Source organism: Schistocerca nitens, chromosome 2, assembly GCF_023898315.1.
Source record: "Schistocerca nitens isolate TAMUIC-IGC-003100 chromosome 2, iqSchNite1.1, whole genome shotgun sequence".
NCBI lineage: Eukaryota > Metazoa > Arthropoda > Insecta > Orthoptera > Acrididae > Schistocerca > Schistocerca nitens.
The window spans coordinates 1,204,164,323-1,204,180,769 of record NC_064615.1 but is presented as its reverse complement, the minus strand read 5'-3'; positions in this window follow the sequence as shown (position 1 = coordinate 1,204,180,769).

The window sequence follows — 16,447 nt, the reverse complement described above, 5'->3', positions numbered from 1 at the left end:
TCAAATTATAGACAGTAAGAAGACTTAGTCTTCCTGTACTTAATCGGCATTGTGTCACTTACATGTAATTCCGATGCAATTTCTGTGTTTCATCGTCAATGGGAAGGTCCAAGGGATACAGTAAACCTGCAGAGGTGCATCGGAATGTAAAACAGATGACACAGAAAACGCTCAAAACATAGAGAGTAGGCAGACTCAGTCTTCCTGTTTTTAAGTCGGCATTGTGTCTCTTATTTTTAATTCCGATGGAATTTCTGTGTTTCATCGTCATTGGGAAGGTCCAAGGGATACAGTAAACCTGCAGAGGTGCATCGGAATTTAAAACTGGTGACACAGGAAACGCTCAAATTATAGACAGTAGGAAGACTCAGTCTTCCTGTACTTAAGTCGGCATTGTGTCACTTATAATTAATTCCGATGCAATTTCTGTGTTTCATCGTCAATTCGAAGGTCCAAGGGATACAGTAAACCTGCAGAGGTGCATCGGAATGTAAAACTAGTGACACAGGAAACAATCAAAACATAGACAGTTGGAAGACTCAGTCTTCCTCTACTTAAGTCTGCATTGTGTCTCTTAAATTTAATTCCGATGCAATTTCTGTGTTTCATCGTTAATGGGAAGGTCCAAGGGATACAGTAAACCTGCAGACGTGTATCGGAATGTAAAACTGGTGACACAGGAGACGCTCAAAACATAGACAGTAGGAAGACTCAGTCTTGCTGTATTTAAGTCGGCATTGTGTCTCTTATATTTATTTCCGATGAAATTTCTGTGTTTCATCGTGAATGGGAAGGTCCAAGAGATATAGTAAACCTCCAGAGGCGCATCGGAAAGTAAAACTGATGACACACGAAACGCTCAAAACATAGACAGTAGGAAGACTTATTCTTCCTGTACTTAAGACGGCATTGTGTCTCTTATATTTAATTCCGATGCAATTCCTGTGTTTCATCTGCACTGTGAAGGTCCAAGGGATACAGTAAACCTGTAGAGGTGCATCGGAATGTAAAACTATTGACACAGGAAACGCTCATAACATAGACAGTAGGAAGACTCAGTCTTCCTGTACTTAGGTCGGTATTGTGTCTCTTATATTTAATTCCAATGCAATTTCTGTGTTTCATCGTCAATGGGAAGGTCCAAGGGATACAGTAAACCTGCAGAGGTGCGTCGGAATGTAAATCTGGTGACACAGGAAACGCTCAAATCATAGACAGTAGGAAGAATCAGTCTTCCTGTACTTAATTCGGCATTGTGTCTCTTATATTTATTTCCGATGAAATTTCTGTGTTTCATCCTGAATGGGAAGGTCCAAGGGATATAGTAAACCTGCAGAGGTGCATCGGAAAGTAAAACTGATGACACAGGAAACGCTCAAAACATAGACAGTAGGAAGACTCAATCTTCCTGTACTTACGTCGGCATTGTGTCTCTTATATTTAATTCCGATGCAATTTCTGTGTTTCATCGTCACTGTCAAGGTCCAAGGGATACAGTAAACATGTAGAGGTGCATCGGAATGTAAAACTGGTGACACAGGAAACGCTCAAATTATAGACAGTAGGAAGACTCAGTCTTCCTGTACTTTAGTCGGCATTGTGTCACTTATAATTAATTCCGATGCAATTTCTGTGTTTCATCGTCAATGGGAAGGTCCAAGGGATACAGAAACCTGCAGAGGTGCATCGGAATGTAAAACTAGTGACACAGGAAACAATCAAAACATAGACAGTTGGAAGACTCAGTCTTCCTGTACTTTAGTCGGCATTGTGTCTGTTATATTTAATTCCGATGCAATTTCTGTGTTTCATTGTTAATGGGAAGGTCCAAGGAAGACAGTAAACCTGCAGAGGTGCATCGGAATGTAAAACTGGTGACACAGGAAACGCTCAAACATAGACAGTAGGAAGACTCAGTCTTCCTGTACTTAAGTCGGCATTGTGTTTCTTATATTTATTTCCGATGCAATTCCTGTGTTTCATCGTCACTGTGAAGGTCCACGGGATACAGTAAACCTGTAGAGGTGCATCGGAATGTAAAACTGGTGACACAGGAAATATTCAAATTATAGACAGTAAGAAGACTTAGTCTTCCTGTACTTAAGTCGGCATTGTGTCTCTTACATTTAATTCCGATGCAATTTATGTGTTTCATCGTCGATGGGAAGGTCCAAGGGATACAGTAAACCTGCAGAGGTGCATCGGAATGTAAAACTGGTGACACAGGAAACGCTCAAATCATAGACAGTAGGAAGACTCAGTCTTCCTGTACTTAAGTCGTCATTGTGTCTCTTATATTTATTTCCGATGAAATTTCTGTGTTTCATCGTCAATGGGAAGGTCCAAGGGATATAGCAAACGTGCAGAGCTGCATCGGAAAGTCAAACTGATGACACAGGAAACGCTCAAAACATAGACAGTAGGAAGACTTAGTCTTCCTGTACTTAAGTCGGCATTGTGTCTCTTACATTTCATTCGGATGCAATTTCTGTTTTTCATTGTAATGGGAAGGTCCAAGGGATACAGTAAACCTGAAGAGGTGCATCGGAATGTAAAACTGATGACACAGAAAACGCTCAAAACATAGAGAGTAGGCAGACTCAGTCTTCCTGTTTTTAAGTCGGCATTGTGTCTCTTATATTTAATTCCGATGCAATTTCTGTGTTTCATCGTCATTGGGAAGGTCCAAGGGATACAGTAAACCTGCAGAGGTGCATCGGAATGTAAAACTGGTGACACAGGAAACGCTCAAATTATAGACAGTAGGAAGACTCAGTCTTCCTGTACTTAAGTCGGCATTGTGTCACTTATAATTAATTCCGATGCAATTTCTGTGTTTCATCGTCAATGGGAAGGTCCAAACGATACAGTAAACCTGAAGAGGTGCATCGGAATGTAAAACTGGTGACACAGGAAACGCTCAAAACATAGACAGTAGGAAGAATCAGTCTTCCTGTACTTAATTCGGCATTGTGTATCTTATATTTATTTCCGATGAAATTTCTGTGTTTCATCCTGAATGGGAAGGTCCAAGGGATATAGTAAACCTGCAGAGGTGCATCGGAAAGTAAAACTGATGACACAGGAAACGCTCAAAACATAGACAGTAGGAAGACTCAATCTTCCTGTACTTACGTCGGCATTGTGTCTCTTATATTTAATTCCGATGCAATTTCTGTGTTTCAACGTCACTGTCAAGGTCCAAGGGATACAGTAAACATGTAGAGGTGCATCGGAATGTAAAACTGGTGACACAGGAAACGCTCAAATTATAGACAGTAGGAAGACTCAGTCTTCCTGTACTTTAGTCGGCATTGTGTCACTTATAATTAATTCCGATGCAATTTCTGTGTTTCATCGTCAATGGGAAGGTCCAAGGGATACAGAAACCTGCAGAGGTGCATCGGAATGTAAAACTAGTGACACAGGAAACAATCAAAACATAGACAGTTGGAAGACTCAGTCTTCCTGTACTTTAGTCGGCATTGTGTCTGTTATATTTAATTCCGATGCAATTTCTGTGTTTCATTGTTAATGGGAAGGTCCAAGGAAGACAGTAAACCTGCACAGGTGCATCGGAATGTAAAACTGGTGACACAGGAAACGCTCAAAACATAGACAGTAGGAAGACTCAGTCTTCCTGTACTTAAGTCGGCATTGTGTCTCTTATATTTAATTCCGATGCAATTTCTGTGTTTCATCGTCAATGGGAAGGTCCAAGGGATACAGTATACCTGCAGAGGTGCATCGGAATGTAAAACTGGTGACACAGGAAACGCTCAAACATAGACAGTAGGAAGACTCAGTCTTCCTGTACTTAAGTCGGCATTGTGTATCTTATATTTAATTCCGATGCAATTTCTGTGTTTCATCGTCAATGGGAAGGTCCAAAGGATATAGTAAACCTGCAGAGGTGCATCAGAATATAAAACTAGTGACACAGGAAACGCTCAAAACATAGACAGTAGGAAGTCTCAGTATTCCTGTACTTAAGTCGGCATTGTGTCTCTTATATTTAATTCCGATGCAATTTCTGTGTTTCATCGTCAATGGGAAGGTCCAAGGGATACAGTAAACCTGCAGAGGTGCATCGGAATGTAAAACTGGTGACACAGGAAACGCTCAAAGCATAGACAGTAGGAAGACTCAGTCTTCCTGTACTTAAGTCGGCATTGTGTCTCTTATATATATTTCCGATGAAATTTCTGTGTTTCATCGTGAATGGGAAGGTCCAAGGGATATAGTAAACCTCCAGAGGTGCATCGGAAAGTAAAACTGATGACACAGGAAACGCACAAAACATAGACAGTAGGAAGACTTAGTCTTCCTGTACTTAAGTCGGCATTGTGTTTCTTATATTTATTTCCGATGCAATTCCTGTGTTTCATCGTCACTGTGAAGGTCCACGGGATACAGTAAACCTGTAGAGGTGCATCGGAATGTAAAACTGGTGACACAGGAAATACTCAAATTATAGACAGTAAGAAGACTTAGTCTTCCTGTACTTAAGTCGGCATTGTGTCTCTTACATTTAATTCCGATGCAATTTCTGTGTTTCATCGTCGATGGGAAGGTCCAAGGGATACAGTAAACCTGCAGAGGTGCATCGGAATGTAAAACTGGTGACACAGGAAACGCTCAAAACATAGACAGTAGGAAGACTCAGTCTTCCTGTACTTAAGTCGTCATTGTGTCTCTTATATTTATTTCCGATGAAATTTCTGTGTTTCATCGTCAATGGGAAGGTCCAAGGGATATAGTAAACCTGCAGAGCTGCATCGGAAAGTAAAACTGATGACACAGGAAACGCTCAAAACATAGACAGTAGGAAGACTTAGTCTTCCTGTACTTAAGTCGGCATTGTGTCTCTTACATTTAATTCGGATGCAATTTCTGTTTTTCATTGTAATGGGAAGGTCCAAGGGATACAGTAAACCTGAAGAGGTGCATCGGAATGTAAAACTGATGACACAGAAAACGCTCAAAACATAGAGAGTAGGCAGACTCAGTCTTCCTGTTCTTAAGTCGGCATTGTGTCTCTTATATTTAATTCCGTTGCAATTTCTGTGTTTCATCGTCATTGGGAAGGTCCAAGGGATACAGTAAACCTGCAGAGGTGCATCGGAATGTAAAACTGGTGACACAGGAAACGCTCAAATTATAGACAGTAGGAAGACTCAGTCTTCCTGTACTTAAGTCGGCATTGTGTCACTTATAATTAATTCCGATGCAATTTCTGTGTTTCATCGTCAATGGAAAGGTCCAAACGATACAGTAAACCTGAAGAGGTGCATCGGAATGTAAACCTAGTGACACAGGAAACGCTCATAACATAGACAGTAGGAAGACTCAGTCTTCCTGTACTTAGGTCGGTATTGTGTCTCTTATATTTAATTCCGATGCAATTTCTGTGTTTCATCGTCAATGGGAAGGTCCAAGGGATACAGTAAACCTGCAGAGGAGCGTCGGAATGTAAAACTGGTGACACAGGAAACGCTCAAAACATAGACAGTAGGAAGAATCAGTCTTCCTGTACTTAATTCGGCATTGTGTCTCTTATATTTATTTCCGATGAAATTTCTGTGTTTCATCGTGAATGGGAAGGTCCAAAGGATATAGTAAACCTGCAGAGGTGCATCGGAAAGTAAAACTGATGACACAGGAAACGCTCAAAACATAGACAGTAGGAAGACTCAGTCTTCCTGTACTTAAGTCGGCATTGTGTCACTTATAATTAATTCCGATGCAATTTCTGTGTTTCATAGTCAATGGGAAGGTCCAAGGGATACAGTAAACCTGCAGAGGTGCATCGGAATGTAAAACTAGTGACACAGGAAACAATCAAAACATAGACAGTTGGAAGACTCAGTCTTCCTGTACTTAAGTTGGCATTGTGTCACTTATATTTAATTTCGATGCAATTTCTGTGTTTCATCGTCAATGGGAAGGTCCAAGGAATACAGTAAACCTGCAGAGGTGCATCGAAATGTAAAACTGGTGACACAGGAAACGCTCAAAACATAGACAGTAGGAAGACTTAGTCTTCCTGTACTTAAGTCGCCTTTGTGTCTCTTAAATTTAATTCGGATGCAATTTCTGTTTTTCATCGTAATGGGAAGGTCCAAGGGATACAGTAAACCTGCAGAGGCGCATCGGAATGTAAAACTGATGACACAGAAAACGCTCAAAACATAGGCAGTAGGAAGACTCAGTCTCCCTGTACTTAAGTCGGCATTGTGTCTCTTATATTTAATTCCGATGCGATTTCTGTGTTTCATCGACAATGGGAAGGTCCAAGGGATACAGTAAACCCGTAGAGGTGCATCGGAAGGTAAAACTAGTGACACAGGAAACGCTCAAAACATAGACAGTAGGAAGACTCAGTCTTCCTGTACTTAAGTCGGCAATGTGTCTCTTATATTTAATTCCGATGCAATTTCTGTGTTTCATCGTCAATGGGAAGGTCCAAGGGATACAGTATACCTGCAGAGGTGCATCGGAATGTAAAACTGGTGACACAGGAAACGCTCAAACATAGACAGTAGGAAGACTCAGTCTTCCTGTACTTAAGTCGGCATTGTGTATCTTATATTTAATTCCGATGCAATTTCTGTGTTTCATCGTCAATGGGAAGGTCCAAAGGATACAGTAAACCTGCAGAGGTGCATCGGAATATAAAACTAGTGACACAGTTAACGCTCAAAACATAGACAGTTGGAAGACTCAGTCTTCCTGTACTTAAGTCGGCATTGTGTCTCTTATATTTAATTCCGATGCAATTTCTGTGTTTCATTGTCAATGGGAAGGTCCAAGGGATACAGTAAACCTGCAGAGGTGCATCGGAAAGTAAAACTGATGACAAACGAAACGCTCAAAACATAGACAGTAGGACGACTTAGTCTTGCTGTACTTAAGTCGGCATTGTGTCTCTTAGAATTAATTCCGATGCAATTCCTGTGTTTCATCCTCACTGTGAAGGTCCAAGGGATACAGTAAACCTGTAGAGGTGCATCGGAATGTAAAACTAGTGACACAGGAAACGCTCAAAACATAGACAGTAGGAAGACTCAGTCTTCCTGTACTTACGTCGGCATTGTGTCTCTTATATTTAATTCCGATGCAATTTCTGTGTTTCATCGTCAATGGGAATGTCCAAAGGATACAGTAAACCTGCAGAGGTGCATCGGAATGTAAAACTAGTGACACAGGAAACGCTCAAAACAAAGACAGTAGGAAGACTCAATCTTCCTGTACTTAAGTCGGCATTGTGTCTCTTATATTTAATTCCGATGCAATTTCTGTGTTTCATCGTCAATGGGAAGGTCCAAAGGATACAGTAAACCTGCAGAGGTGCATCGGAATGTAAAACTGGTGACACAGGAAACGCTCAAAACATAGACAGTAGGAAGACTCAGTCTTCCTGTACTTAAGTCGGCATTGTGTCTCTTATATATATTTCCGATGAAATTTCTGTGTTTCATCGTGAATGTTAAGGTCCAAGGGATATAGTAAACCTGCAGAGGTGCATCGGAAAGTAAAACTGATGACACAGGAAACCCGTCCAAACATAGACAGTAGGAAGACTTAGTCTTCCTGTACTTAAGTCGGCATTGTGTTTCTTATATTTAATTCCGATGCAATTTCTGTGTTTCATCGTCACTGGGAAGGTCCAAGGGATACAGTAAACCTGTAGAGGTGCATCGGAATGTAAAACTGGTGACACAGGAAACGCTCAAATTATAGACAATAGGAAGACTTAGTCTTCCTGTACTTAAGTCGGCATTGTGTCTCTTATATTTAATTCCGATGCAATTTCTGTGTTTCTTCGTCAATGGGAAGGTCCAAGGGATACACTAAACCTGCAGAGGTGCATCGGAATGTAAAACTGGTGACACAGGAAACGCTCAAAACATAGACAGTAGGAAGACTCAGTCTTCCTGTACTTATGTCGGCATTGTGTCTCTTATATTTAATTCCGATGCGATTTCTGTGTTTCATCGTCAATGGGAAGGGCCAAGGGATACAGTAAACCTGCAGAGGTGCATCGGAATGTAAAACTAGTGACACAGGAAACGCTCAAAACATAGACAGTAGGAAGATTCAGTCTTCCTGTAGTTAAGTCGGCATTGTCTCTCTTATATTTAATTCCGATGCCATTTCTGTGTTTCATCGTCAATGGGAAGGTCCAAGGGATACACTAAACCTGCAGAGGTGCATCGGAATGTAAAACTGGTGACACAGGAAACGCTCAAAACATAGACAGTAGGAAGACTCAGTCTTCCTATACTTAAGTCGGCATTGTGTCTCTTATATTTATTTCCGATGAAATTTCTGTGTTTCAACGTGAATGGGAAGGTCCAAGGGATATAGGAAACCTTCAGAGGTGCATCGGAAAGTAAAACTAATGACACAGGAAAAACTCAAAACATAGACAGTAGGAAGACTTAGTCTTCCTGTACTTAAGTCGGCATTGTGTCTCTTATATTTAATTCCGTTGCAATTTCTGTGTCTCATCCTCACCGTGAAGGTCCAAAGGATACAGTAAACCTGTAGAGGTGCATCGGAATGTAAAACTGGTGACACAGGAAACGCTCAAATTACAGACAGTAGGAAGACAGTCTTCCTGTACTTAAGTCGGCATTGTGTCTCTTATATTTAATTCCGATTGAATTTCTGTGTTTCATCGCCAATGGGAAGGTCCAAGGGATACAGTAAAACTGCAGAGCTGCATCAGAGTGTAAAACTGGTGACACAGGAAACGCTCAAAGCATAGAGAGTAGGCAGACTCAGTCTTCCTGTTTTTAAGTCGGCATTGTGTCTCTTATATTTAATTCCGATGCAATATCTGTGTTTCATCGTCAATGGGAAGGTCCAAGGGATACAGTAAACCTGCAGAGGTGCATCGGATTGTAAAACTGGTGACACAGGAAACGCTCAAATTATAGACAGTAGGAAGACTCAGTCTTCCTGTACTTAAGTCGGCATTGTGTCTCTTATATTTAATTCCGATGCAATATCTGTGTTTCATCGTCAATGGGAAGGTCCAAGGGATACAGTAAACCTGCAGAGGTGCATCGGAATGTAAAACTGGTGACACAGGAAACGCTCAAAACATAGAGAGTAGGAAGACTCAGTCTTCCTGTACTTAAGTGGCATTGTGTCCCTTATATTTAATTCCGATGCAATTTCTGTGTTTCATCGTGAATGGGAAGGTCCAAGGGATACAGTAAACCTGCAGAGGTGCATCAGAATGTAAAACTGGTGACACAGGAAACGCTCAAATATTGATCGTACGAAGACTGTTTTCTTGTACTTAAGTCGGCATTGTGTCTCTTATATTTAATTCCGATGCAATATCTGTGTTTCATCGTCAATGGGAAGGTCCAAGGGATACAGTAAACCTGCAGAGGTGCATCGGAAAGTAAAATTGATGACACACGAAACGCTCAAAACATAGACAGTAGGACGACTTAGTCTTGCTGTACTTAAGTCGGCATTGTGTCTCTTATATTTAATTCCGATGCAATTCCTGTGTTTCATCCTCACTGTGAAGGTCCAAGGGATACAGTAAACCTGTAGATTTGCATCGGAATGTAAAACTAGTGACACAGGAAACGCTCAAAACATAGACAGTAGGAAGACTCAGTCTTCCTGTACTTAAGTCGGCATTGTGTGTCTTATATTTAATTCCGATGCAATTTCTGTGTTTCATCGTCAATGAGAAGGTCCAAGGGATACAGTAAACCTGCAGAGGTGCATCAGAATGTAAAACTGGTGACACAGGAAACGCTCAAAACATAGACAGTAGGAAGACTCAGTCTTCCTGTACTTAAGTCGTCATTGTGTCTCATATTTATTTCCGATGAAATTTCTGTGTTTCATCGTCAATGGGAAGGTCCAAGGGATATAGTAAACCTGCAGAGGTGCATCGTAAAGTAAAACTGATGACACAGGAAACGCTCAAACATAGACAGTAGGAAGACTTAGTCTTCCTGTACTTAAGTCGGCATTGTGTCTCTTATATTTAATTCGGATGCAATTTCTGTTTTTCATCGTAATGGGAAGGTCCAAGGGATACAGTAAACCTGCAGAGGTGCATCGGAATGTAAAACTGGTGACACAGGAACCGCTCAAATATTGATCGTACGAAGACTGTTTTCTTGTACTTAAGTCGGCATTGTGTCTCTTATATTTAATTTCGATGCAATTTCTGTGTTTCATCGTCAATGGGAAGGTCCAAGGGGTACAGGAAACCTGCAGAAGTGCATCGGAATGTAAAACTGGTGACACAGGAAACGCTCAAAACATAGAGAGTAGGAAGACTCAATCTTCCTGTACTTAAGTCGGCATTGTGTCTCTTATATTTAATTCCGATAAAATTAGTGTCTTTCATCGTCAATGGGAAGGTCCAAGGGATACAATAAACCTGCAGAGGTGCATCGGAATGTAAAACTGGTGACACAGGAAACGCTCAAAACATAGACAGTAGGAAGACTCAGTCTTCCTATACTTAAGTCGGCATTGTGTCTCTTATATTTATTTCCGATGAAATTTCTGTGTTTCATCGTGAATGGGAAGGTCCAAGGGATATAGGAAACCTGCAGAGGTGCATCGGAAAGTAAAACTAATGACACAGGAAAAGCTCAAAACATAGACAGTAGGAAGACTTAGTCTTCATGTACTTAAGTCGGCATTGTGTCTCTTATATTTAATTCCGATGCAATTTCTGTGTTTCATCGTCACTGTGAAGGTCCAAGGGATACAGTAAACCTGTAGAGGTGCATCGGAATGTAAAACTGGTGACACAGGAAACGCTCAAATTACAGACAGTAGGAAGACTCAGTCTTCCTGTACTTAAGTCGTCATTGTGTCTCTTATATTTATTTCCAATGAAATTTCTGTGTTTCATCGTGAATGGGAGGGTCGAAGGGATATAGTAAACCTGCAGAGGTGCATCGGAAAGTAAAACTGATGACAAACGAAACGCTCAAAACATAGACAGTAGGACGACTTAGTCTTGCTGTACTTAAGTCGGCATTGTGTCTCTTATATTTAATTCCGATGCAATTTCTGTGTTTCATCGTCAATGGGAAGGTCCAAGGGATACAGTAAACCTGCAGAGGTGCATCGGAATGTAAAACTGGTGACACAGGAAACGCTCAAAACATAGACAGTAGGAAGACTCAGTCTTCCTGTACTTAAGTCGTCATTGTGTCTCTTATATTTATTTCCAATGAAATTTCTGTGTTTCATCGTGAATGGGAGGGTCCAAGGGATATAGTAAACCTGCAGAGGTGCATCGGAAAGTAAAACTGATGACAAACGAAACGCTCAAAACATAGACAGTAGGAAGACTCAGTCTTCCTGTACTTAAGTCGTCATTGTGTCTCTTATATTTATTTCCAATGAAATTTCTGTGTTTCATCGTGAATGGGAGGGTCCAAGGGATATAGTAAACCTGCAGAGGTGCATCGGAAAGTAAAACTGATGACAAACGAAACGCTCAAAACATAGACAGTAGGAAGACTCAGTCTTCCTGTACTTAAGTCGTCATTGTGTCTCTTATATTTATTTCCAATGAAATTTCTGTGTTTCATCGTGAATGGGAGGGTCCAAGGGATATAGTAAACCTGCAGAGGTGCATCGGAAAGTAAAACTGATGACAAACGAAACGCTCAAAACATAGACAGTAGGACGACTTAGTCTTGCTGTACTTAATTCGGCATTGTGTCTCTTATATTTAATTCCGATGCAATTCCTGTGTTTCATCCTCACTGTGAAGGTCCAAGGGATACAGTAAACCTGTAGAGGTGCATCGGAATGTAAAACTAGTGACACAGGAAACGCTCAAAACATTGACAGTAGGAAGACTCAGTCTTCCTGTACTTACGTCGGCATTGTGTCTCTTATATTTAATTCCGATGCAATATCTGTGTTTCATCGTCAATGGGAATGTCCAAAGGATACAGTAAACCTGCAGAGGTGCATCGGAATGTAAAACTAGTGACACAGGAAACGCTCAAAACATAGACAGTAGGAAGACTCAATCTTCCTGTACTTAAGTCGGCATTGTGTCTCTTATATTTAATTCCGATGCAATTTCTGTGTTTCATCGTCAATGGGAAGGTCCAAGGGATACAGTAAACCTGCAGAGGTGCATCGGAATGTAAAACTGGTGACACAGGAAACGCTCAAAACATAGACAGTAGGAAGACTCAGTCTTCCTGTACTTAAGTCGGCATTGTGTCTCTTATATATATTTCCGATGAAATTTCTGTGTTTCATCGTGAATGTTAAGGTCCAAGGGATATAGTAAACCTGCAGAGGTGCATCGGAAAGTAAAACTGATGACACAGGAAACCCGTCCAAACATAGACAGTAGGAAGACTTAGTCTTCCTGTACTTAAGTCGGCATTGTGTTTCTTATATTTAATTCCGATGCAATTTCTGTGTTTCATCGTCACTGGGAAGGTCCAAGGGATACAGTAAACCTGTAGAGGTGCATCGGAATGTAAAACTGGTGACACAGGAAACGCTCAAATTATAGACAATAGGAAGACTTAGTCTTCCTGTACTTAAGTCGGCATTGTGTCTCTTATATTTAATTCCGATGCAATTTCTGTGTTTCTTCGTCAATGGGAAGGTCCAAGGGATACACTAAACCTGCAGAGGTGCATCGGAATGTAAAACTGGTGACACAGGAAACGCTCAAAACATAGACAGTAGGAAGACTCAGTCTTCCTGTACTTAAGTCGGCATTGTGTCTCTTATATTTAATTCCGATGCAATTCCTGTGTTTCATCCTCACTGTGAAGGTCCAAGGGATACAGTAAACCTGTAGATTTGCATCGGAATGTAAAACTAGTGACACAGGAAACGCTCAAAACATAGACAGTAGGAAGACTCAGTCTTCCTGTACTTAAGTCGGCATTGTGTGTCTTATATTTAATTCCGATGCAATTTCTGTATTTCATCGTCAATGAGAAGGTCCAAGGGATACAGTAAACCTGCAGAGGTGCATCAGAATGTAAAACTGGTGACACAGGAAACGCTCAAAACATAGACAGTAGGAAGACTCAGTCTTCCTGTACTTAAGTCGTCATTGTGTCTCATATTTATTTCCGATGAAATTTCTGTGTTTCATCGTCAATGGGAAGGTCCAAGGGATATAGTAAACCTGCAGAGGTGCATCGTAAAGTAAAACTGATGACACAGGAAACGCTCAAACATAGACAGTAGGAAGACTTAGTCTTCCTGTACTTAAGTCGGCATTGTGTCTCTTATATTTAATTCGGATGCAATTTCTGTTTTTCATCGTAATGGGAAGGTCCAAGGGATACAGTAAACCTGCAGAGGTGCATCGGAATGTAAAACTGGTGACACAGGAACCGCTCAAATATTGATCGTACGAAGACTGTTTTCTTGTACTTAAGTCGGCATTGTGTCTCTTATATTTAATTTCGATGCAATTTCTGTGTTTCATCGTCAATGGGAAGGTCCAAGGGGTACAGGAAACCTGCAGAGGTGCATCGGAATGTAAAACTGGTGACACAGGAAACGCTCAAAACATAGAGAGTAGGAAGACTCAGTCTTCCTGTACTTAAGTCGGCATTGTGTCTCTTATATTTAATTCCGATAAAATTAGTGTCTTTCATCGTCAATGGGAAGGTCCAAGGGATACTATAAACCTGCAGAGGTGCATCGGAATGTAAAACTGGTGACACAGGAAACGCTCAAAACATAGACAGTAGGAAGACTCAGTCTTCCTATACTTAAATCGGCATTGTGTCTCTTATATTTAATTCCGATGCAATTTCTGTGTTTCATCGTCAATGGGAATGTCCAAAGGATACAGTAAACCTGCAGAGGTGCATCGGAATGTAAAACTAGTGACACAGGAAACGCTCAAAACATAGACAGTAGGAAGACTCAATCTTCCTGTACTTAAGTCGGCATTGTGTCTCTTATATTTAATTCCGATGCAATTTCTGTGTTTCATCGTCAATGGGAAGGTCCAAGGGATACAGTAAACCTGCAGAGGTGCATCGGAATGTAAAACTGGTGACACAGGAAACGCTCAAAACATAGACAGTAGGAAGACTCAGTCTTCCTGTACTTAAGTCGGCATTGTGTCTCTTATATTTATTTCCGATGAAATATCTGTGTTTCAACGTGAATGGGAAGGTCCAAGGGATATAGGAAACCTTCAGAGGTGCATCGGAAAGTAAAACTAATGACACAGGAAAAACTCAAAACATAGACAGTAGGAAGACTTAGTCTTCCTGTACTTAAGTCGGCATTGTGTCTCTTATATTTAATTCCGTTGCAATTTCTGTGTCTCATCCTCACCGTGAAGGTCCAAAGGATACAGTAAACCTGTAGAGGTGCATCGGAATGTAAAACTGGTGACACAGGAAACGCTCAAATTACAGACAGTAGGAAGACAGTCTTCCTGTACTTAAGTCGGCATTGTGTCTCTTATATTTAATTCCGATGCAATTTCTGTGTTTCATCGCCAATGGGAAGGTCCAAGGGATACAGTAAAACTGCAGAGCTGCATCAGAGTGTAAAACTGGTGACACAGGAAACGCTCAAAGCATAGAGAGTAGGCAGACTCAGTCTTCCTGTTTTTAAGTCGGCATTGTGTCTCTTATATTTAATTCCGATGCAATATCTGTGTTTCATCGTCAATGGGAAGGTCCAAGGGATACAGGAAACCTGCAGAGGTGCATCGGATTGTAAAACTGGTGACACAGGAAACGCTCAAATTATAGACAGTAGGAAGACTCAGTCTTCCTGTACTTAAGTCGGCATTGTGTCTCTTATATTTAATTCCGATGCAATATCTGTGTTTCATCGTCAATGGGAAGGTCCAAGGGATACAGTAAACCTGCAGAGGTGCATCGGAATGTAAAACTGGTGACACAGGAAACGCTCAAAACATAGAGAGTAGGAAGACTCAGTCTTCCTGTACTTAAGTGGCATTGTGTCCCTTATATTTAATTCCGATGCAATTTCTGTGTTTCATCGTGAATGGGTAGGTCCAAGGGATATAGTAAACCTGCAGAGGTGCATCGGAAAGTAAAATTGATGACACACGAAACGCTCAAAACATAGACAGTAGGACGACTTAGTCTTGCTGTACTTAAGTCGGCATTGTGTCTCTTATATTTAATTCCGATGCAATTCCTGTGTTTCATCCTCACTGTGAAGGTCCAAGGGATACAGTAAACCTGTAGATTTGCATCGGAATGTAAAACTAGTGACACAGGAAACGCTCAAAACATAGACAGTAGGAAGACTCAGTCTTCCTGTACTTAAGTCGGCATTGTGTGTCTTATATTTAATTCCGATGCAATTTCTGTGTTTAATCGTCAATGAGAAGGTCCAAGGGATACAGTAAACCTGCAGAGGTGCATCAGAATGTAAAACTGGTGACACAGGAAACGCTCAAAACATAGACAGTAGGAAGACTCAGTCTTCCTGTACTTAAGTCGTCATTGTGTCTCATATTTATTTCCGATGAAATTTCTGTGTTTCATCGTCAATGGGAAGGTCCAAGGGATATAGTAAACCTGCAGAGGTGCATCGTAAAGTAAAACTGATGACACAGGAAACGCTCAAACATAGACAGTAGGAAGACTTAGTCTTCCTGTACTTAAGTCGGCATTGTGTCTCTTATATTTAATTCGGATGCAATTTCTGTTTTTCATCGTAATGGGAAGGTCCAAGGGATACAGTAAACCTGCAGAGGTGCATCGGAATGTAAAACTGGTGACACAGGAACCGCTCAAATATTGATCGTACGAAGACTGTTTTCTTGTACTTAAGTCGGCATTGTGTCTCTTATATTTAATTTCGATGCAATTTCTGTGTTTCATCGTCAATGGGAAGGTCCAAGGGGTACAGGAAACCTGCAGAGGTGCATCGGAATGTAAAACTGGTGACACAGGAAACGCTCAAAACATAGAGAGTAGGAAGACTCAGTCTTCCTGTACTTAAGTCGGCATTGTGTCTCTTATATTTAATTCCGATAAAATTAGTGTCTTTCATCGTCAATGGGAAGGTCCAAGGGATACAATAAACCTGCAGAGGTGCATCGGAATGTAAAACTGGTGACACAGGAAACGCTCAAAACATAGACAGTAGGAAGACTCAGTCTTCCTATACTTAAGTCGGCATTGTGTCTCTTATATTTATTTCCGATGAAATTTCTGTGTTTCATCGTGAATGGGAAGGTCCAAGGGATATAGGAAACCTGCAGAGGTGCATCGGAAAGTAAAACTAATGACACAGGAAAAGCTCAAAACATAGACAGTAGGAAGACTTAGTCTTCATGTACTTAAGTCGGCATTGTGTCTCTTATATTTAATTCCGATGCAATTTCTGTGTTTCATCGTCACTGTGAAGGTCCAAGGGATACAGTAAACCTGTAGAGGTGCATCGG